Below are 23,011 nucleotides of genomic sequence, written 5' to 3' on the forward strand. Positions count from 1 at the left end.
TATGGAATAACACTAATGCGATATGTATAGGAAGTTTATAGCTTAAAGTTATCCAATTAGTGATATATACTTCCATTTTAAAAAACTAGGAAATGAACAAAATATATCCAAAAGAAGCATAAAAATAGGATTAAGATTAGTACCCAAATGAAGTTAAGATCAGTAATCTAAACTGATTTTCAAAAAATTATCAGTGAATGGTTAGAAATCGCAATTAAAAATAATAGCATCAAAATTATGAAAATTTATGTTTAAATTTCACTAAATAAATGCATTACATAAACTGTAAAAACTATGAAAAATTAAACGATGCCAGTAAATGCAGAAATATATATGTTCTTGTGTCAGAGACTCAATCTAAAACTGCTGTTTAAAACTTTGCAGGCAATAGAAACTCTAACAATCTAAATGGAGGGAGAAAGGCCAATAGATAAAAGGTGATAGATAATATATGTATAATTTCGGATAGCAAATGATAGAAAAATAAGTATATGTTTTACTTTGTATAATATATATGATTCTATAACAAATGATTCAAAAAACCTTTTTATTTGTTACTTATAAAAGAATGGTGGCAGTAAGTTAAAATATAACTTTAATACATTAGCTTAAAAATGTAACTTGTAAAAAACAACTTAAAAAATCTATCTTATATTCTTATACAAGAGTGGGTGCAGCCACTAGATCAGAGTAAGGCAGGATGCTCCTTAGTTAAACCCCCATTCATTGCTATGTTACATTCTTATCAAAGGACCTGTAGGAACAATAAATTTCTTAGAATAGAATTAGTGAATGTACTCCTAAATTAGATGTATACTTCCACAAATTTCTAAAAGAGTAAACATAAATTCTTTAGACTTGAAAGGTTATGTCAACTTGTCTAAACCCATCTTCATAGCATTTCACCTTTCTGGCAATGACTTTAGATAAATATATTTAAGTCTCTCTATTTAAGTCTATGTTTATAGATGTTTCTTAGAAGTTCTTTTACAAGGAATCATTTATGTGAACTGATATGTATGAAAGATATTTTTATCTACAGGTAAACAGAGAAAGTTTATGTGCGTATTTTCGCAGGGTCTGTGCTATGTAAGATGAGAAGGATGGAGAACAGAGGCATGGTGTGCCTTCTGTCCTGTCCTAATCTTCTGGAGAGGTTTTGAGTTCTAAAGAAAGAGAAGGATTTCTGGGATTCAAACAAAAGCAGTACTGAGTCACAGAATTGGTGAGAAGGCCTCTCTTCTCACTCCACCATGGTCTCGTACCCATCTTTGGAGCTCAGAAGACCAGGGCAGGGAGGGGAGGTGGCAGCAGCAAGAGAACTGCTGGGTCAGTACAGCAGCAGGGGAGCCCCTATGCCTTCTAGGTGAAGGTGTTCTAGTGAAGGACAATGGCAGGCTGACAACCTAAAGTGAGTTCCAGTCAGTAGGTATTTGAAAAATCCAGGTGATCCTTTATAAAAAATACAATCCTTTACAAAAAAAAAAGCAGACGGCAGGTCCTGACTTTAATCATCCAAAGGCTTTCCATTGCTTATGGAATAAAAAGTAATAGTAAAGTGGTATATGCTCTCTTTGTATCCCCATTATTTTCTTTTAGAGATCACTAAATATATGATTGTGTGAATAGTTGTTTAATATTAGGCCCCTTCATTAAAATGCAATGTCACATAAGGTAGACACCATGACTATCTTTTTTTACTCCGTTATCCCCAGAAACCAGCACAAACCTAGATTACTGGTTGAGTGGATGAATGCATGCTCTTCCTGAATTTAAATTCAGAGTTTCCAAGGAAGATGTGTAATCTCTATATAGTGATACTGATCCAAGGGTGGTGGAAAGATTGACTTTGTGTAGAGAATCTCAGAGGTATGAAAAGGGAGAAAATGTGAATATAAGCACAGATGAGCTTCAAGCTTCTTATGCCAGTCTTGGAGGTTTGCGGTTGGCTTGTTTAATTGGCTGCAGCTTGTTTAATTGCAAGAACAAGGCCCTCCTTGCAGACATGGTTGTTTAGTTCATTTGCTGAAGGGGATTCCTAAAGTGGATTTCTTCAACTTCTGTCACTGCACAGGATTTCCCAGGCTTCCTCATGTACCTCCTTTGACTACTTCAGTTCCGGAAGCTTCTTTATAGGAACACTGTGGCTGTCTTTCAGCAAGTCTAGTGATAACAGTGGGTTTTACCCTTCCTTTCTAAGTTTCTTGACATTTATCTTCCCTCTGTTGGTGCTTTCAACTCCTGCTATCTTTCTTAGATGCCTGCTAATCTCTTCTGATAGTTACCATCCTGACAGACAGCACAGTCCTCCACACAGACTCTTATCTGCTCCAGCTCCTCCCAACCTCATATCTTTTGCTACTGCATGGTTTTAAAAAAACCATATGTTCCAGAGTGTCATGAAGTTCTGTCAAATTTTATGAAATATTATGAATAATGTAATTGAATCCTCCTTGCTCACATCCTTTTCCTCTTTAGATCAGACATCCTTATCCCAGGTGTTCCTGTGGTTCATGGCCTCTTTTTTTATATGAAAAATTTACAGAATTTAAAGAATAATTTGTACAAGTTATTATAATTTGTTGAAGACCCACTATAAAATAGGCATTATTCCAGGCACTTCAAAAGTATTTTCTATAATTCTTAACACCTTTGCAAAGTAGGAATTATTATCCCATAGCCAGACACTATAAATTCCTTCTGACAGAGTGTACATCCTGCGCAACTTGAGAGGCAAAGTGCCCTCTCTGAGAAATCCTAGAAATAAATGCTAGTGTTTTCTAATTCTCTGTACCTCTCAGGAATATGGGAGTAACTGAACTCTCCAACCTTGTCACACATGGAGGGGATTCTACAATGTTACTTTTAGGTGTCCTGGAAGATACAGAAAGAGAATTCTTGGGGTTTTCTCTGTCAATGTACCTAGTAGATAGGTCCCCACATTTCTCTGGCTTAATTGAAAAGATGACTTTGGGCATGACTGAGAATACAACTGGGCTTGACCTCAGGGCTGTTGCCTTCATGAGGTAAATGCAGCATTAAATGTAATATTGGTGGTGTGCCTTTGAAACCTAGTGCAGCTTTATCCATGCCCCAGCTGTATCTGCCCTTCTTAACAATGTTTTCTATACTGCTACCTGATACAAATTTCTAAGTAGAAATATATTATCTTCATATAAAATCCTCCTGTGGTTCTCATTTATCTTGGTTAAGCACAGACGTTTTACTATGATATTGTCTTGCCAGTGGGTTTCAGCCCTGGGCAAGTTCACTGTGGATTCAATGTGACCAAAGAAATGACAGTAGAACATTCTTGGGGTGAAAGGGTTATACCCAGTTTTATTCCCATGGTGGCAGGTCAATCACTAGAATCCCATCCACTCAGAGCGAGTCTGCATGCAGCAAGCCAATTTCTGCCTCTGGGCCTCTCTGCCCACACAGCAGTCCTCTGGGTCTCTGTCCTTGGCACTGCCACCACTCCAGCCTCTGCTCTGCTCTCCTGCAGCCTTGCAGCCCTGCCACCATGTTGCCCAGAGCACTAGGCAGGGCTCTTTATATAGAGTCTATAATGACACATTGCCCACATGTGTGTAGTGAGCTAGCTGACCAGGGTCAGGTGAGAATCCTGGCCACAGGAATCTTTACTTTATCCACAGATATACAAGATGTCCAGACCCACCAGGTCTCCAGACAATTAACACCCCCTTCTTCATCTCCTACCTTCTGTGTTCCTGCCATGTGGATGAAATTTGTTACATTTTATTATGTTGGCATACACTCTTCTCTTTACTCCCATCTCCCCTCATTTTTCTCTTCAGGAGCAGCTGTTACTGATGGGATTATGTCTTATCCTCCATGTGTGTTAGGGATGGAAAACATTTGGGAACCCCTGCATGTGGATTTCCACATAATTAGTGTACTATTAACATTCGATAGCAATTAGCAGTTTACCAAAACCTCTCTCTTGGCTAGGTTAAAGCTTCCTCTGTTATACATGTTTGTATCTCAGTATCCAGCACATAGTTGATTACAAGTTGTTAGTAATTTAAAGTGTGAGTGTTGAAATTTTGTCCAGAAAGATGGCTTGCACAGTATCCTTTCTTTCCTTTTTTTAAGCTATTCATTTGCAAGATTAATGGAGGCCCCAGTATTTGAGTTTCTGTTTCCTTAAAGAAAGGATATTGAAGCTACACAAAATGATCTTTATTAATACAGTGCTGCCAACTCAGTATTGCTACTATTACCTTCATAAATTTAAAAATATTTTTAAATGTCCCAAACACCAACACAAATACCAAAGAAGAGAAGAAGAAGCAAGCTGGGAACTCTGTTCTGAAATGACAAACCCAAGGCATTTAAAGAGATGAATGGATATAATGGCATTTAGAACTTGATTTGTGCACGGTTCAGGGGGGAAAAATGCTTATGATTACTACAGGGATTATTTAGGGTTCTATCTTCAGCAATCATAAAATTCAGCTCCAAAGGAGAATTTCAAAGGGCACATTCTCAACCAAGATTTGCAAATTGCACAGTCTTCTTTAAAGGCTCCTTTTTACGTAGGTGGGGACCACTTCACCATAGTGATTCCTAGTTTCTGGTAATGCACTCATTGCCTCAGTTGTTTCATCCTTATGTTAACGCCAGCTTCGCTTGATGTTGGTTGACATACTATTTCTTTGAAATAGCAGGCAGTTTACAGAGAAGGCCAGTTCTTGAAACAACAGTGGTTCTAAATCCCATCCCTGTCTCACAAACAATACTTGGCATTTGCTTCAGCATCCAGCCTGAGTTGGGGATTGCACAGGGCACTAGTAAAGACAGTCAACATCATCATGTGGTGGTTCCTATGAGCGGGAAGGAAAAGACCAAAGTGTTTGAATTCAACATTTGAATGAATTAAAGGAAGAATAGAAAATATTACAGTGAGACCAGCTCCCATCCCTACTTTGCCCATAAGGTCCTCTCCTTTCCTAAAGTGGAATTTGTGTTTTGTCCTTGAGTTTGAATCTTTATTAAAATAGTGGTTACAGCTTAGTGGAGTAGAGTTTGGATTCTGCTTAAAAAAGGCAATAGGTAAATCAACTTATCCATAGGAATTTAGAAGTTACTACCTTTTAGGAATTCAGTAATGCAGTCACTATTTACTAAAAACCTACTACTTAGCTAGTACAGTGATAAGAACAGGGAACAGAAATGCAAGATTTGTTTTTCCGCTGCCCTTAAGCAACTCAAAGTTAAGTGAAGACAGACGTGGAGAGGCATGTTTATAAACCAACAATTGTAATTTGAAAAGTACATACTGTGTAATACCCTTTTGTAACTCTGGGGAGAGGAAATCCTGGGGCAAAATACCTAGCTGAAAGTGAAATCAGTCAAAGGGAGAAATAAAGTTTAAAACCCGTTTATTGCTTACAAACTGCGGTCCGGGGTGGTCTCCCTCCTGCTCAGGCAGAAGCAAGGGGAAACCTCCCCCAACCTCTCAGTTTCAGATAAGCCCTCAGTCGCCCAGGTAATTACCCACTGATACGGAGATGAACTACTTCTCTCCAACCGGTAGGAACACCTGTTGATATGGAGATGCACTAAAGCCAGGTGAGAGATTCTGGAAATATTACAGTTTTACCCACACCTTTACATACAAATCTAGGAAATGAAAACTCATGTACATAAATGATATCACACAGTACATACCCCTTTTTGTCTGGGATCTTCCAATTAGGATAATTATTTTGTAATTCATCCATTAGCAGCATGTATCAATAGTTCCACCTACTTTTTATGGCTGAGTATATTCCATTGTATGACTTTTACCACTGTTTGCTTATTCATCCACATGTTGAAGGACATTTAGGTTGTTGCTAGTTTTTGGGTAATAGAGATAAAGCTACTATAATAAATATTCATGTACAAGGCTTTGTATGGACATTTTCTCCTTTCTCTTGAGTAATTATCAGGAATGGAATGGCTGGATGATATGGTAGATGCATGTTTGAGACTTAAGAAACTACCAAATTGTTTTTCAAAGTGTACTCATATATATACATATAAGTTATTTATATATATTTATTTCTGCATTTCTATACTTAAGAATATACATACCTTAATATATAGAGATTGGCTGAGATTTTAAGGAACTGGCTCATGATATTACTGGGGATGGCAAATCTGAAATCTGTAGGGCAGGGCAACAGGCTAACAATTCAGGCAGGGTTTCTATGTTGCAGTTTTGAGGCAGAATTCCTGCTGGTCTGGGAAACTGCAGTCTTTGCTCTTCAGGTCTTCAATGGATTGGATGAGGTTCCTATATTCTATGGAAGATATATCCTTTATTTAAAGTCCACTGGTTGCAAATGTTAATAACATCGAAAAATGCCTTCATAGCAACATCTAGACTAGTGTTTGACCAAACAACTGGGCACCAGAGCTTAGCCAAGGTGGTACGTAAGATTAACAGCATAACAACTCACTCACTCACACACACACACACAGACACACACACACACACACACACACAGAGTCTCTCTCTCTCTGTCTCTCTCTCTCTATTATCCTCTCACCTAAGGACACAATCTATAGTCACATTTGGTATTTTCTCCAGCTCCAAGTAAAGAATTTTGAGGCTATTTTCATGCCTCTATGGTCAAATCACACCTGGACACCAAAGGCTGTTAAATAAAACATACAACCACTGAAAAACCTTCCGAAATATAGAGGTCTCGGAAGAACACCATTAAAACTCCAAGGACAAGCAAAGAAAGCACAGTGAATGTTGGTGTGTAGAAGACTTCACAGGCTTTTTACACAGGACAAGGAATAATCTCCCCTCTGAAATAGCATGCGTTCCCTGGTTCAACAATCTGGCAGCACACGGTAACACTTCCTGGGCTAATTGTATTTATCTCTGCTGTTTGATGACATAATTCAGGGCATTTTAAGTGAACATACTAGGGGACAGGAAACCATCCATTTCGATTTGCTAGAGTATGCAGTCCTAGGAACTGCTTTGCAGGTAAAAAAACAAAATTCAGGCTTTTGTATAAAATTATTTGGAGTTTCTAAGACATAAATGTAGAACTCTGTTAGGTAGCTACTAAATTTGATGATAATAAATACCATGATTAGAAACTAATTATAGAAATGTTGTAAATCCATAATTGTTGAGTGTGGGTCATGTGCTTGCTTTATTCTAAGCAATGTCTTTTGTCATTTTCATCCTTTCCTATCACCCTCAGAGTAATGACATCCTTTCTTGTTTTTACATGGAGACTGTAAAATAACAGACATGAGTGATGATGCATAGCTCAAGGTTTCCCTGTCACAGGGGTGTGTCCCAGAAAATGGAAGCAATTATTAACTCTGTCTTATGGAGTCAAGAACAGGGGGTGATGGAGGGGTGGAGTAAAAAGAATCAACATAACATTTTTATTACTATTCTTGGATCCAAAAATTAACCCCCAGTGTATTTGTTGCTTGTTTGTCCATTTGACTTCACCTTAGAGCACTATGTTCTCTTTTGTTTTATTCCTGGACACCCAAGGCTATAGGATTGTTGGTGTCAGGTAAAAAACGACTGTCCTGTTAAGTTCCAATAAAAAGAAAAGAACTACATGTAATTCTGTTTCCAATGTCAAACATGATACTTTAGATGGAAGTTGGCTCTATTCTATCAAGATTCTATCAAAAGCTTTAAGGAACAACTAATAGTTCCCAATATCTGACATTTTTCTACCAAGTTGTCTACCCTTCTAGGTTTGATATGCACATGGACTGAAATCTGGATAAAAGTTTAACAATTTATCAGTTGTAATTTGAATGTGTAATTAGAAATGGAGCTCCCTCATACTTCTCCCCTCAAAGGATCTCCAGTTTATCTTATCTCTTTCAGTTCTTTGTTTTGGAGTATGTTACTCTCAACACTGCAATCCTGGTTTCAGTTTCTGTGTATTTTGTTAGTTATTTGATTTGAAAGTTGATAATATTCCAACTCAAGCTAGCTAAGAGGATTTATTAACTCTTGTATTTTGGAAGTTCAGGAGTAGAGAAACTTTCAGGACTGGTTGGATTCAGAGATACAAATGATGTTATCTCTCTTGCTCTGCTTCCTTCTAAGTACTGGCATCATTCAAGCCCAAGGCAGGTGGTGCAGATGCAGCTAGTTTAGGGAACAAATCTAATGAAAAGGCCACCTGAATCATGAAATGTTCTAGAAAGGACCCTGTGAGTCAAGACAATGAGTCAACATAAAGGCAGAAAGCCCCTTTGTAGACATGGTGGTGGCGGCTGTAGATTAGGCTGTAGAAAGGAGGGTGGTGTAAGTAAAGGATAAGGAGACGGAAAAAGCTTCACCTGTTCCAAAGCTTCTGCTGAAGTTGATTCTGCTGTAGTAGATACCAAATCTTCTCTCTCTCTCTCTTAGTGATGCCTATAAGGACAAATAAAAGAGAAAGGGTCTTTTTCTGATTCACATGGGAAATGCTCTATCAATGAATAATGGTTAAAATTTGGAGGTGGACTTCTTCCTTCATCCAGTAGAAAATTCCTTATTTTGAGTGAGTGATGGAAATTAAATTGCCAGCAAAATTTGGAGAAGGAAATCAGTCACAGTTTCTTTAAGCTTGGACCAATAAATAATAGGTTACAGCAAGGAAAAGGCTGAAGAAGCAAAAGCTGTAACATACCAGATTTTGGATGGGTTTTTAACAACATCACTTATTTCCTTATTTTTACTTATTTGAATGCTTTGCATTTTGACCACTACCAATAATGCTTTCATGTGTATGCTTGAGTATATATTTCAGATCTCATCTTTAAGAACTCCCTCAGAATAGATTTCTAAGCATGGATTTACTGGATCAAAGTGTATAAACATTTTTATGTTAAAAAAGTAAAACTGATCAAGAGCATAAATAGTACACACAATTATATATACATAGTATATATAGTATTACATATTATATATATATATGCATCTACACATACACACACACACATATAGAGTATTGGGTTTTCCTTACAACTGATTGATGCCAAGTGGGTATCTATATAGTAATCCTGGGAAAGAAGAACGAAGCTGGGGGATTGCGCTCCCTAACTTTCAGTTCTACTAAAAAGCCACAGTAATCAAGACAATTTGGTACTGGTGCAGGAGCAGACCCATAGATCAATGGAACAGAACAGAGAGTCCAGATATAAACTCACACATATATGCCAATTAATATACGATAAAGGAGTCATGGATATACCATGTGTAAATGACAGCCTCTTCAAGAACTGGTGTTGACAAAACTGGACAGCAACATGCAAGAGAATGAAACTGGATTATTGTCTAACTCCATAAACAAAAGTAAACTCAAAATGGATCAAACATCTGATTGTAAGTCATGAAACCATTAAACTTATAGAAGAAAACATAGGCAAAAATCTCCTGAATGTAAACATGAACAACTTTTCCTGAACACATCTTCTTGGGCAAGGGTAACAAAAGTGAACACATGGGATTACCTCAAACTAAAAAGCTTCTGTACAGCAAAGGACACCATCAGCAAAAATAAAAGGCATCATTCAGTATGGGAGAATATATTTGTAAATGACTTATCTGATAGGGGTTAACATACAAAATGTATAAAGAGCTCACAAGCCTCAATACTGAAAAAACAAATAACCCAATTAAAAAATGGACAGAGGATCAGAACAGACTTTTCTTCAAAGAAGAAATTCAGATGGCCAAGAGGCACATGAAAAGATGCTCCATAATTGCAAATTATCAGGGAAATGCAAATTAAAGCCACAATGAGATATCACTTCACACCACTTAGGATGGCCAACATCCAAAAGACAAACAACAACAATTGCTGGCAAGGATGTGGAGAAAGGGGAACCCTCCTACACTGCTGGTGGGAATGTAAATTAGTTCAACCATCATGGAAAGCAGTATAGAGGCTCCTCAAAAAACTAAAAATAGAAGTACCATTTGACTCAGGAATTCCACTCCTAGGTGTTTACCCAAAGAAAACAAGATCTCTGATTCAAAAAGACATATTCACCCCTATGTTTATTGCAGCACTATTTACAATAGCCAAGATATGGAAGCAACTTAAGTGTCCATCAGTAGATGAATGGATAAAGAATAAGTGGTACATATACACAATGGAATATTATTCTGCCAGAAAGATGCTTAGATGCTTCCTGAAAGCAGTGGTAAATTTTCTCCTGATAATGCTTTCATGGCTTCCGATGGTGTAACAATCCTCCTGCTAGAAGAGTGTATTTTGTGGTCAGTATCCTTCCTTTTTGTGTTATGGTTTTATCTTTACCCATTGAGAAAAACATAGCAGATCTCTGCTTTCTCCATGACACTCACACTTTTATAGATAGTGATCTGGAAAAGCAGAGTCTGGGTTGGGTCCCAGTAGATCCCATCTGCCTCTGCCTGATATTTACCAAGAAACTCCCTCTGGATGTCGTAAATGGTGAATGTTCAGATGTTGGTGAATGAGGAACAACAGAGAACTGATGAGCAAGCCTGTAAAAACCTGAGTCAGTGGGTTGGCATTCAGTAAAACAGGGCTTGAATTTCTTTTTTGGAGCAGGAGAAAATAATCTCTTATTTTATTTACAAGTAAAGATTTGATCTGATAATGCAGAGGACATTTCTTTTTTTCAGTTTAATTAGAGTGATGATACCTGGTGTGTTTAACTCAGATGCTGCCATGTGCCTCATGCAGAGCTTCTCAGACTGGGCTCTTTCTCTGTATATTGTCTGATAACAGGGAGAGATTTAGAGGTTTAGAGATAGACCATTTCTGATTAACAGATGTAATAAGTTATGAGAGAGAAAAATTAATAAAGCAAAACAAAAAAATGACTAGGAGATATGCCAAAGGACACAGTCCCCTAGTCCCATAACATTTTATTAAATTAGTTCCATTAGAAACTCAGGACTGACTCAGGACACAAAAATTTAAATAGGGCAAGGAGGACCTGGAAAGAACTCATAGGAAAAATGACAAAATTATTAAACACACCTACGCCAGTAGAAAATCCCGCAAGGATTTGCTTCAGATACTTGCTGGTTGCTGGCTTTCTCACCTGTGCAAGAAGGCATTGAGATGAATGGTGGGATTTTCTTGTGTGGAAATCCATCCCATCCTAGACAAAGAACTGTCCCTTCTCCCTTTTAAACTTTTAAACTTTCTCTCTCATCTGTTCTTTTCAACTCAACACTGAGAATTCCCTCTGCACATGGATTATTTCCTTGTTCTCTCTCCCCGGTCCCTTACTTCTTCTCTCAGTTCATTTCTCTTTTGCTTTTTATTTTCAGTCTCTCCTCTACTGGCTTTTTCTTCTTAGGGAATAAATGTGTTCTCATTCTAAAGTAGTAGTAATTTAAAAAAAACGACCTCCTTTGAAACCTTATGCCTCTCTCCTATTATGTGATCTCATTCTTGATTTCAAATGATACCATTAAAGTTCACCCTGTGTTAAATATATTCACTCACTTTTCACAGGATAGCCATGATTCAGAAAGGCAGAATGGGCATTTTTGATTCAAAGTCATTTCTAGCTCAATCAGGTGTGAGAAAGAACTAAGTTCACCAGAAAATTTCTCCAAATCATGTTTATGTTTCCAATATGAAAATTTAACTCCATCAGAATAAGTCTGTGCCAGAATGTAGTAAAACCCAGCAAGATACATCTTTCATGGTTCTGTAAGTTACAAATCAGGTCTAAAGCCATCGCATCTTGGTATATTTAATTGTTTTTCACTTTGATGTCATTCAGTCCTCAGCTTTTCCACCACCTGCTTGGTCTATGTAATCATATTTACTTGTCAGGCTTTTGGAATTATGGCTCCATACCACACGGACTTGACTTTTAGCATCATATCCTGTACCCTAACTTTTGCCACGATTACCTATTATCGCCTAATGGGTGCACCTACTAGATTAGATTCTGTCCTCATTTTTTGGCATCCGGGATGTCTCAAACTTCTTTCTTTCAATTTTCATGAATCACAGTTTTTCTCCTGCTTTGTTTCTTCTTGGTCTCTTCTCAGATTGCTCTGTCTGAAGTTCGGTTTTCTTTCATCTGAACCTGTTGTTCTGCTCTTTTCACTTGACACAGTCTCTATAGATGAGCTCACTAGATCCAACAGTTTCACTTTTCATTACATATGTATATATGCTCACACATATACACACATACATATAGATACACTTACATATTCATGTAGTTATGTATCTGGTTATGTATACATATATATATATTTATATGTATAAATTTCTTTACATAGTGCAAATTACACATTCTGGATTGCATCACTTTTCTGATATAGAGACACTACGTACTGTGTGAACCCATACAAATACTAAAATTTGTTAATGTTTAGATCAATTATTAGAATCTTAGGTAGTCTTTTGAAAACAAAGCAAGCACTCTATTATTTTTTCCTTTGGTTACAATAATTGATTTCTTTTGAAATTTAAAACAAAGATATCAAATAAGAATTTTTTAAAATGCTGTGAAATACTGGCCACTAGTTCATTTTACCTTCTAATAAATACTATCCTTGCTCACTTACTCCAGTATCCCCTCTTTCTCTCTGATTTTTAATAATATAATTCCCTGATTTTATCTGGGTATATATAACTGGCTAGATGGAACACATCTCAGGATCCTTTGCAGGTGGGTGTGGCATATGATTAAGTTTGAACCATGGGTGAGAGCAAGAATGATGTGCACAACTTCCCGGTCATCTCCTTAGATAACTGACCATGGGCTTTCTTTTATGTTCCATGATATTGGAACTTAACATGGGGCTGAGAGGCTGGCAGCTTCAATTATGTGCAGCAAAGCCCAAAACCCTGAGGAGTAAGGGAGCAACATAGAGAGAATCAACTTGGAACCCTGGACAGCTGAGCAGAGTTGCCTGGCCACCATGCATCCCTGACAGCTTTGGAGTGTTACATGAGTGATAAATATACAACCTTCCTCTTTTTGAGTAATTGTTGCACTGCCTTTTTTGTTTTATAACATCATATCCGGTACCCTAGCATACTTTGCTCTCATTAGTTTAATAAGTGTCCTGTAGAAGGGCACTAAGCTACTGATTAAATTAGTAGAACTCTAAAATAGTGAAGTGATTGGTTTTGATGACAGAGGAATAGGTGTAGAGTTAAAGATGTTTGGAATAGGCTGGAGAGAGACCCAGCTAGACACACGTAGTTAGTGGTGACTGGCAAAAACCTTAACTACTAACAGTTTGCTTGAGAAAAGGGTCAGCCCTGCTCAAATTCACTGGTTTCCTCTCCTGGGAACTTTTTGGAATATCTGCACTAGAAGTGAAGATTCTCTTTTATGTAGAAGTACATCCTATTAACTTACTGGCTCACAGACCAGCTGAGATGAGCTCCTAATCTTCCCCTCTATTAGCATAATATAAGTAACTTCCTCAAGATTTCTAATATTGTAAAGACTTATCTTCTAGCTAGGATCTGCCTCTCTCTTCTTTCTTAATCAAGAGTAGATGAGAGGCAGGAATAAAAGTAAGCAATACAAATAAGCATGTAATGCACACACTGACCCGAAAGTCTATCTCTTCAAAGAGTGTGATCATGTTCAGTAATAACAGCTGAAATGCTGAAAAAGTCTGAGATAGTTCCATAGGCAGGTCACGATGAATGGATAGTCCATGAACTTAGTCAGTATATCCCAGAACTTGATAATCAACATATACAAATCAGAGTTTCTTCCCCATAATGCTTGTTTTTATATTCCTTTCTTTGTGATACTGGACCATGTTATAAGCCACCTTGGAACAACTCCTAAATCTCTCTTTCATCAGTCTGCACATGGCAGCACGAAAGCATTAGTTCATCCCTGATAACTATAGCAATAGTGTTTTTACTGGTGTCTGCCTGAAATTCAACTCCAGCCCACTCCAGTCATTTGCCGAAAATACTACATTCCCACCATCAAAATGGTTTATTAGCTTTCTGTACCTTGCGTAACTGCTCATGACTCTTTCTAATTGGACTACTTCCTTCCCTGCTAGTCTACTGTCTCACCACATCATCCCCAGCACTCTGCCCTTTAACCACCCACCTGCACGTTGTGTACTTCCTTTAACTTTGATGCTCTTTCTTTCTTTCCAGCCAAAAATCACATAAGAAGGTGCCTCTTCCATGAAACTTCTCCTGGCTACCAGTTCCCCCTCCTTTAACTCCACTTCTACTGGCAGAGTGGAATTAACCAACACCACCTTTCCCACTCCTTCTGCATTTTGTGCAGATTTGTCAGATTACCTGAAATATTGAAATACCTTTGGGGACTTCTTCACAAAATGCATTCCATTGCCCAAAATAATACTTGACACATGATGGGTACTCAGGCAATGTTTGCTGAGTGCACAGATAATTAATGGGGAGGCAATGAAATTACAATTTCAGAAAATATGCAATCTCTTCTAAGAGGAGTGCTCATTTGAATTGTACAATTTTTAAGTCTCAGAGAGCATTTTATTTTATGACTAAAATTGATATCCTGACACTGATTCGCTGAGAGGTCCTTTTCCCAAAGGACCATTTAACGAAAAACCAGTTCAGTTAATTCACCAGTTCATACTTTAATCTACGTCTATATTTTAATCTACTTCTAAAGTCTTTAGCAATTCAGGTGGGATAGATTGGTAAGACTAAAGTGAGGGAGGTGGAGCTTTGATTTGAGGACACTGGCACCTTTAAGTCCTCCTCCTGCTGCTAGCCAGCCTCTCTGCCCTGCTTAGTACCAGAGCTTCTCTGGGATTGGCAGGCCAAGCCATGTTCTACTTTGAATCTCCTGTCTGACTTCCTGCCACCAGAGGGGATCCTCACTCTATACCAGTTTTCAAGATCCAGTACCAGAGAGTTGGCAGGGAATAATGAGTACTTTCTAATTAGCTGCTATGATAGCAAATATAAAAACCAGCCTAACAACCCCTTGCAGAAATTTTTAAACACAGTTAAAATCATCTAGATTAATATTAAGCCTTGTAAGTTGCCCAAATAGTTAAAAGGAACAAGTTTTTATTTGTAAGTAAATGTGAGATTATGGACAATTTTTCAATCAGCGAAATCTGGAAAGACTCCTCAAAAAAAAATGTGAACATGTTGGAAAAATTAGAAACAACTTTAAAAAGAAATCAGTATGAAATGGCATCACATAGGAGATGAAATTTTAGGCGAATCCTGAGAAAATGGAATTTAAGAGAAAAACTAAATCATCCAGTAATCTTCAGGTTTGACAAATGGAGCTGCCTTTTAAAAATGTCTTTTTACAAGTTGGCCTTGATTAAATATATTCAAGAACATTCTTTTAATAATAATGTTTTGAATCTATGAGAATATTCATCATCATCAGGTAAGATTTGGGTAGATTGATCTATTTATTGAGTTAGTTTTCAACAAAATGAAGCTCTGATGAATTAGCCTTTGGAGGGTTGAACTTTTTCCACATTTGAGAAAACTAGAGCCTCCCAGGCTATAGGACATGCTGTGCATGCTGATGGCCAAGCTGGGGGAGAGACTAAAATGTCTCCTGATTACAAAATTGCCTCTCCAGGGTAATGCAATGACCATGTTGATCCTCATAGCCGCAAAATATAAAAGGAGACGATTCTTAGATAGAGGAATAATTTTTAAATCAGAGTAGTAAAGCCTTAAAAGAAGATGAAGTTGAGCAGATTGAGAAAAAAAACCCTCATGGGTCATCTCTCAAATTTACTTTATAGATTAGAAATCAATAAAAAAACATTAATTTATTTCTAAGAGGGAGACTTTCCCACAGCCATGTAAATACTTAGTTTCTACCATTAATTTTTCCCTGACTCCATCTCTCATCCTCTTCCTCTGCTTCGTTTAGGATATGAAGATTATCTTCGACCTGATTTGGGTGGTGCTTATCTTTTCATCTTCCATACTCAGCCTAACATCTAGAGCAGTACCGTTAATGACATGCTGGTTCCAGGTTCTGCGTGTGCTCTATTCCAATGAAGTTTTGGACGTTGCAGTACAAACTGCTCCTCTCCCATTCTTTTCTGTATTCCCATGAAGTCTTCCTCAGTTAGAAAACAGGCAGAGATAAGCAACAATAATGATACTTAAATTCATTTTCCCATTAGGTACCAACTATTTGGAAAGTGCTTGAAATGTCCCATCAGGAAAATGAGTCATATAGTGTGCTCAAAAGAATTAGTAGGCAAAGAGACCCCGAAGACCACATGAAATTCTCAATTTTCAGACCACAAAGCTTTCATCACAGGAATTCTTACCACATCTTAGGCACAGCTGAATGATCTCCTCTCTCGTTTCCAGGATTGGGCAACTATTCTTCGTAGACTTTCTAAAGGGCAGGCTCATAGCTGAATCATGGTTGACAGAGATTGAAGCTCAAAACTAGTTTTCAGCCCAGGAACACAAAGGGAACTGAGTCCTGGTAGTAAGTAATGCTAGGTGTTACTTGGAATGTTGCTGAGATAATGATGGAGAGATGGAAATTCATGGAAAATGCTGTGTGCTGATTCTGCAATGACTTCTTCCTTTACATAGATATTTAAAGAACCAAACCTTTGTTCAGTTTTCAGTATCAGTTTCTGCAGTTCTTCCTGCCACTTACAGACTCTGATAAAATGTATGGGAACTGGATTTGTTCTCTGTCTCGGGTGATACTGCTTTGCTGAAGGAAGTGGCACATAGGCAAGCTATGCGGGCCAGGTACCAAAGCTCAGATGAGCTGTGGAGCCCACTGTTGTAGTTCTGGGTTTGCTTAGAGGGGTGAGTCTGGTACAACACATTCATTCACAGCTCATAAAATTTCAACCTACAGAAAGTGACTATTTCAGAAAGAAAAGGAAGTGTTAATTTTTGCCTCTTTATTATGTGCTAAATGCTATTGATACTTTTAACATTAACATCATCCTAGAAAGGTAGTATTATTTCCTTATTTGAAAGACACAACAAAGAATTAGGAAGTTTAAGTAACTTGTCTGAGGTCACATGACTTAAAATCAGCAGAGTTGTATTTAGGTTCAGATCTATTTGATTTAGCTGTCAGTCACCTTCGTTATGTTTTGCAAAAGGTTGACAAATTGAACATTCCTTTGTATCAGTCCACCAGAGAATCTGCTAACTTTTTCTTTGAAGGGTATCATTTCTAAGAGTGAATAAAACTAAACCTTCCAAAATTCTATATTTCAAATATTCATTATAAATAAAATTGATGTTCTAGGATGGTGACTGATTCAGTATACATGCGAAATAAAGTTATACTAGGAAAATGTTACTTTCACCTCATATTTGGGGCTTCCATATATTATATTTAAAGGCTACTCCCACAGGCTGAGAAAAAGGAAGAAAAGGGAGAAATAAGAGAAAATATTTCAAGTTCTTATGGTTTCTGAACAGACTTAGCTACTGTGTGGTAGTGCAGTTGAGTAAGGGCTCAATTTATTGGTTCTCTGTCCTCGGATCATCCTTTGCAATATATTGCTTCCTTCAATTACCAAACTCCAGAAGTTTTCATTGATTCTCATTTTAAAATTTGATCTTTCTCTAATTTAATATGGTTGACAATGTTTTCCCTAAAATTAATGTGTGCAGAAAATATTACGGATTATAGCAGTTACTAGCATGCCATAGCTGCCAAACCAAAAAGAAAATCTAAAAAAAATACAGCTGTGACATCAAAGAGAGAAAACTAGGTTTTTAAAAGGCAAGAAAAAATTAAGTTCCATTTCTAAGGGATAGTGCTAGATTTTTAATAATGCAAGATTCAAATTTCAAAAATATAGGAGATTGAGACCATCCAGACATAAAATAGTAGTAGAATACTTTGAAAGGATGTAAAAATCTCTACAATTAGAATCGCTTTCTCAGAATCTGGTAACCCGAGGGATCTGTAGAAAGGTTTCAGGGAATTTGTGGACAAAATAGTTGTATCAAATGGATACATGTGTTTTTCAGAACAAGAGGTTCCAGTAGTTTTCTTCAGACCTCTGTAGCAGTTCATGCTAACTGCTTTTACAGACTTCAAATTCCGAAACACAAACACTTTTGGCCTGTTTCCACTCTAGACACTGTGATTTTCAGATGAATGTATTCTGCCAGAGAAAAATATGAATGTTGATATTATTAAAGATGAAGTGTAGCTTAGTAATATAAGGGTCGAATATGTCTACTGGAAACTTTGAAGGAAATGGGTTAGAAGGAAAAAACATATCTTGAATTAAACTAGCCTAAAATCTTTGAGGACATGAGCCTGGTTTGATTGGATCTTGTATTTGCCTAAAAGCAGCCCATTTAGCCCATGATGAATCATCTTTTTACTCATCACTCATTCTTTCAAGTGTAAGTCTTATCCCATTTCAATGCGTCTTATTAAATTCATGAATAAATGAATAAATTCTTAAGCCCCTAAAACGATTAGCATAATATATCTTTGCTAATTCCCTCTTTAAATACATGTCTTAATAAGAAATCCTACTCTAAAATAGGAAGGATTTTTACTCTGCAACTCTGACAGAGGGCTTATCTTCATTTTTAAAGATAATAAAAAGATGAAAGATTTCTCAGTAGCTGATCCTTCCTGGGTTTCTGGATTCTTAGGCTAAAATATTGTTCATTGTTCCTTTTGCGACCCCATTCTTCCCCATCATTGCTGTTAATGCCTCCATTTCCCCTTTAGGATCAGCTCAAAATTATCCCTTCAGTAAACCAGTTGAAATATGGCACAAAAAATGCTGAAGTTCCAAGTGGGTTGAATACACATCCTGGCACATACCAGGAACTGAGGGAATTCTATTACAGAAAGAACCAGAGGAAGGGAGCCCATGTTTTGTGTGTAAACTCTGCCCTAGTTTCTGGCTGTTCCTGACACATGTTTGCAAGGAGCAGATTTTAACCATTTCAACTAAAGACAAAAAAGAACTACAAACTAAAGCACAAAGAAACATGAATGTGGGTAAACAAACCTACATATTTTCAATATTTCTATATATTAAGAGGTATAATGAGAATTACATAGGTTGTAGTATTACAGCCATTAAAAATAGGACATATAGTTAATAGTCCAAAATTATCATAGAATTCAGGAAATCATTCACATGGTCCAAAAGAAGTCAGGAGGGGAAATCAGAGGCCCAACAATAGCAAAGAAAATAAAATAAAACAAAATGAATAGGTAAAGAGGAAACAAATAATAAATTGGAAGACTTAAATAGACTTATGCCAATAATTACATTAAATACCATTGGAATAAACATACTGCCTAAAAGTCAGATATTTTTAGAATGAATAAAGAAGACTAATGAATAAAATAGCATAATATAGTTATATGCTATTAACAAGACACACATTTCAAATATAAAGATACACCTGTGTCCAAAGTAAATGAATGCAAAAGGATATACCATGTAAGTATTTATCTTATTACAGCAGTGGCATTTTTAATATTAGATAAAATGGACTGCAGACAAGAGATATTACTAGAAATGAAGAGGAACTTCCTAATGATGGAGCAATTCATTAGGAAAAATTGCCCATCATAAGTTACTTAATAATAGTACCTCAGAAAATTAAGCAAAATGTGGCAGTACTCAATAAATAAATTAATTAAGTCATAGTAGATTTTAACACCTGTCCCTTAGTGATACAGAAAAACAAGGCTGAAAAATTAGGAAAGAAATACATTATCTCAACAATACCCTTAACCACGTTGACCTATTTGTTGTTTATGATGTCATATACTTAACAACTTCAAAATATACTCTTTTCAAATACATATTAAAAATTCACCAAAATGGACAATATCTTGACCATAACACAAGTTCAAATAAATGTAATGGTATCCAACCATATGGCCTATGACAGTAAAATAAATTTGAAATTAATAGCTATAAAATAATAAAACTCATTTTCTGAAAATTAAGCAAAGCATTTTCAAATAATTCATGGGTCAAAGAACAAATCAAAATATAGTATTACAAACAAAATGATAATCCAATTATAACTTGTGAAAATGTGTGGAATGCAGTTCAACAGTTGTTGGAGTTAAGTACACAAGAAATAAGAAGGTTTTAAAATCAAAGACAAAATTAGAAGGTTAGAAGCTAAAAAAGAGCAAAATAAATCATAGAGAGAAGATGAGCAGAAATGAACAAAATACAAACAAACTAAACTAAAAAAATATGTAGGAAAAACAAAGGAAACATACATGATCTTTATACAGAAAATTAGAAATTTTGCTGGGAGAAATTAAGGAAGATCTAAATAATTGGAAAAATATGGATTGGATGACTCAATATTATGCCAATTCTCCCCAGATCTATAGGTTTAATACAATCCCCATAAAAATTTTTTTTGCAGTTTTTTAAATAGAAATGGACAATCTTACCCTAAGATTTATGTGGAAAGGCAGATGGCTTAAAATAGCCAAAACAATTTTAAAAATGGAGTACTTAAACAATTGAATTTCAAGACTTACTATAAAGCTATAGGAATTAATTTGTAAAATGATAGACATATAGATTAAGTAGGGGAGAAAATGGCCCAGGATTAAACCTACATATGATGAAGTCAATTGATTTTCAAAAGAAATGTCAAGGCCACTAAAAGGAGATAAAATACTTTTCTCAACAAGGGATGCATACACTTGGATATTTGTATGGAAAAAAATTAATCATCAAACAACATACAAAGAAATTAACTTGAAATGGATCATAGACTTAAATAGAAAAGGAAGAACTATAAAATTTCTCAAATTATTTAAATACATCTCTGTAAAGTTTATGTAGATAGGACACAAGAGGCACAAACCATAAAAAAAAATATGAGTAATTGGATTTCCTCAACATTTAAAATGAGTAAAGATTTGTGAAGAAAGCTTAAAGGCAAATTACATTCCCAGAGAAAATATTTTTACTACATATATCTACAAAGATCATATATCCAGAATATATAAAGAACCCTGACAATTTGATTATGAAAGAAAAATGCAATTTCTTAAAAGGGCAAAAGATTTATACAGTCACTTCACTGTATAAATGCACAGACAAATAAATGATCATAAGCACATAAAATGATACCAAACATCACTGGTCATCAAAAACTGCAAATTGAACCTCAATGCCCCACCTTTACAAACACAGGAAAAGTATTAAAATCACTAACATCAATAACAAATGACAAGAATGGGCAAAACTGAAAAGACTGACAATTCTAATGTCCTGATGTGAAATAATTGGACTTCCCATACTTGTTGATGGAAATGTAAAATTACACAACTACTTTGGAAGAAAGTTTACAAGTTGATGAAAAAATTTAAACCTACAACTATACTGCAACCCATTCATTTCTTTCCTGGGTATTTCTCCAAAAGAAAGGAAAACATGTCCACACAAATATTTGTACATGAACTTTCATGGAGCTTTATTTGTAATGGCCCTAAACTGGAAGCAACTTAGCGATCCGTCAAGAGGGAATGAACAAACATTATGGCACATCCACGCCATAGAACATGACTCAGCACTAAGTAGGAAGGAGGTACTGAATCATACTACAGCATGATAAATGCACATGCTGTATGACCCTATTTATATGAATCTCCAGATAATGTAATACTATTATTTCTATAATAAGAAAAAATTAATTAATGACTTAATGGATCTTGGGGCAGAGGGATTGAGTTCAAAGAGGCACATGGAAACTTTTGGTCCATAGTTTTATTGTGGTAATTTCACAGTGTACCTCATCAAATTGTTCATTTTAAATGGATACAGTTTATTATATGAAATTGTACTTCAGTAAAGATTTTTAAAAAATCACCGTGTCAGGTAGGATTTATTTGATCTCCATTTCTTAAGTGCACAAAAACCTTTTCTCTATCAGATTGTCCTATTTATTCATATCTGAAATTATATTTTTATTTGTAGTTTTATTTGAAGGTTGTGTGGTTCCTTAACATTTCTCTGCCTTCCCATCTTACTGGAATGTAAATACTCTAAGAGTCTAGTTGTCCATTTGTTTTTCTGCTGTGTTCGCAGAGCCCAGAATAGTGTCAGGCATACATGTATTTTTTTCAAAATTAGGACAAATTATATTTACAATTTTCTATTTCATATTTATTATATGGAGGGCAATTATCAAGTAGTCAAATACTATTAAAGGCATAATTTTATAAGTTAATCATCTATAAAGTAAGTGAACCATAATTGATATAAATTTTGTAATGCTGAATATTTAGGTGTTTTCAATAGCTTTCTATTAAAATATCAGTTTGAATTGATACAGTTACAGTGTGGATAGCCTCTTTCCACTGCAACCAAGGTGACTGTTACATTTAAGATAGAGTTTATTCATAGTTTACTGAGGACTGTGACATAAGAGCAGCCCATCAGTGAGCTCTGATAAACTGTCCTAAAGCCCCTTCGTTTGGAGACATCTTCAATACTTTCTCTACAGCAGGGGATATGTGCAGAAAGAAGGTTACATTTATCAATACATCAAGCTATATGGATACATGGATACATCTAGTTAAGACGTCCTAAAGGATGATGCTATACACATTCCCATGCTATCTGTGTGTGTGAGAGGAAGCAAGGGTATGGGTCTCATTAGATGAATTACCTCATCTTCCTTTGCGGGTGGAGAGGGCATATGCGACATTATCTTATTGAAGCTGACCAGAAGATTCCTGACAACATTTCTGGGAGAAGTTGATACTACCATGAGGTTAGGTATGAAACCCCAGTTTGGTGACTTGGCCCAGCAGAAGTGACCCCATGTTGGGCCTTTATAACACCTCTGTGATTATTTCTTTAATACCAGCTTTTAAAGGAAAAATTAGTTATATAAAGGGTATAGATATTTTTAAGGCTCATAAATATGTATTAGTAAGTTCACTTCCAGAAATAAAACACCACTTTATTTTCAGTTCTGTTTGCCTAAGATAGGATCTCTTACACCCGTCGCATTACTAT

At 36.2% G+C, this 23,011-nt stretch overlaps 1 long non-coding RNA gene across 2 annotated transcripts in view; it reads right to left on the bottom strand.

Annotated features, from left to right (window-relative positions):
• Nucleotides 1-3,371: 3,371 nt before the first annotated feature.
• LOC130682835 (uncharacterized) overlaps nucleotides 3,372-23,011 on the bottom strand; it is a 49,590-nt gene continuing 29,950 nt past the window's right edge. For both annotated transcript variants that reach the window (XR_008996198.1, XR_008996199.1), the window contains 3 exons: nucleotides 8,350-8,425; nucleotides 6,103-6,311; nucleotides 3,372-4,847 (listed from right to left, as the gene is read on the bottom strand). This is a non-coding gene — a long non-coding RNA (uncharacterized LOC130682835). The remainder of the gene's footprint in view (nucleotides 4,848-6,102; nucleotides 6,312-8,349; nucleotides 8,426-23,011) is intronic.

The sequence above is a fragment of the Manis pentadactyla genome, chromosome 3, assembly GCF_030020395.1.
Source record: "Manis pentadactyla isolate mManPen7 chromosome 3, mManPen7.hap1, whole genome shotgun sequence".
Taxonomy (NCBI): Eukaryota; Metazoa; Chordata; class Mammalia; order Pholidota; family Manidae; genus Manis; species Manis pentadactyla.